A 1,857-nucleotide genomic window follows, 5' to 3' on the forward strand; every position below is an offset into this window, starting at 1 on the left:
TGGGATTATTTTTTCTACTCTAGAGTACTGTATCTAATATCCCCAATGATTATCCAGACCTTGTGATGGAGATGAGGAAGAATAAAATATCTAGATTTCTCTTTTCCTCTTCTCTTTTTTCTAGTGTGAATTCTCATCTTTCTCCAAATTCTCCAATTAATAAAGGAAGAATCACACATTGCAAATATCAAGCTAAAGTCTTCAAAGCAAGAATTTCATTCTTTCAGAATAGGTGAAGTAAATCAGAGTGTCTAGAGGAAGAATAAAATCATGATTATTTTTCCCTGTCTAGCTTCCATCATAGTGTCTGAACATGACTCTAAATATCTAATAAACCACTTGCCTTGGCTAATTTTTAAAAAAGTTTTTTTAAATAAATAGTAATTTTTTAAAGTTTTTAAAAATAATTTTTAAAGAAATACTAATTTGTTGTGTGCTTACGGCAGGCATGAAATTAGACTGCATTAACATTACTTGTTGAGAGGCTAAATTTTGTCAGAATCTAAGCATAATTACAAATATATTATTTTAAGATAACTAGTTATAGGTATATTTTTTACATGAAAGGACAATATTTATTTAAACAGAGCTCAGTGGGGGACCATGGTATCATCAGAGTGCATCCAGGGGGAAAAGGGAGGAGGGGCCAAATGAGAATCAATGGCACTCCCACACCTTTACTATTTGATCTATACTGCCAGTCACCACATAGAAGGCCATCTTGTGGAAATCCAAGGAGGTAACAGTGTTGATGCACATTGTCTTGTCATCAGCACAAATCAAAATAAATTTCTCCCCAGAATGGAACAGAACTCCACGTATCCAGTTATCATGACCCACAAGAGTCATAAGTCACATGCCAATACTGACATCCCACATCTTAATAGTTTTGTCTCTGGATCCAGATTCCATGAATGGCCCGGGATTGCCACTTTTTTTAGTCTCAGATCCTGTTGCTTCAGAGATGGAAGAATATGAACTTTCTGGAGCCCAGGAAATGCATTTCACCACATGCTCATGTTCTCGGAACTCTGCTTAGCACTCCTTTGTTGCTAAGACCCACACACGACCAGTCTGGTCATTGGAACAGCTGTCTATCAGAGTGCCATCCTTATTTGGCCGTACCATACCTACCCATTCTCTGTGTCCTGTAAATGTCTTCACACAGTAGCCAGTTTGCACTTCCCACATTTTTATAGTTTTATCCCGTGAAGCAGACACTATATGATCTCCATTAGGCATGATGGCTACTGAAAAGACATTGTGGTCACGGCCATGTATGGTTCTGATGCATTCAAAGCCTTGAAAATCGCAAAGTTTAATGGTCATATCTGCAGAACAGGAAGCCAGTATCTTGCCACTGTGGTCAAAGGAAATATCCTTTAAAGAATCTGTATGTCCCTTAAGAGTTCTTTCAGAATCTCCAGTCTCATAATCCCACACCATAATTGTACCATCCTCTGAAGCAGAGACCATGACACTGAACACAGGATGGAAAATGACTCGAGTGACTGGACTCCTGTGACAACTCAATGTATATTTTTCTGGTGGATGGGGAATCCATTCTTTTGGATCTCGTTTCTGACGTAAATTCGTCTTTTGCTTCATTTAGATTTGATTCTAATTCCATAACCTTCTTTTGTAATATAATAACAGATGTCCATTTTTTTCCAAAAGTACAACACACTTTTCATCTAATTCTTCATTCATATCTAATTCAGCTTCCTTTTTAAAAACTGAATAAGCCTCTTCATAGCCATTTGAAAGAAGATAATCTGCTATAGCTCTATTAAGTTCATCTCATTGTCTCTGGGACAGCACCATTTTGGCTTTAATGTGAAGCTTATTTGAGATATT

General features: G+C 36.9%; 1 pseudogene; it reads right to left on the bottom strand.

Annotated features, from left to right (window-relative positions):
• Window positions 1-657: 657 nt before the first annotated feature.
• On the bottom strand, window positions 658-1,824 carry LOC122102967 (annotated as a pseudogene).
• Between the last annotated feature and the right edge of the window lie 33 nt (window positions 1,825-1,857).

The sequence above is a fragment of the Dipodomys spectabilis genome, unplaced genomic scaffold (genome assembly GCF_019054845.1).
Source record: "Dipodomys spectabilis isolate Male_0828 unplaced genomic scaffold, ASM1905484v1 ptg001133l, whole genome shotgun sequence".
Taxonomy (NCBI): domain Eukaryota; kingdom Metazoa; phylum Chordata; class Mammalia; order Rodentia; family Heteromyidae; genus Dipodomys; species Dipodomys spectabilis.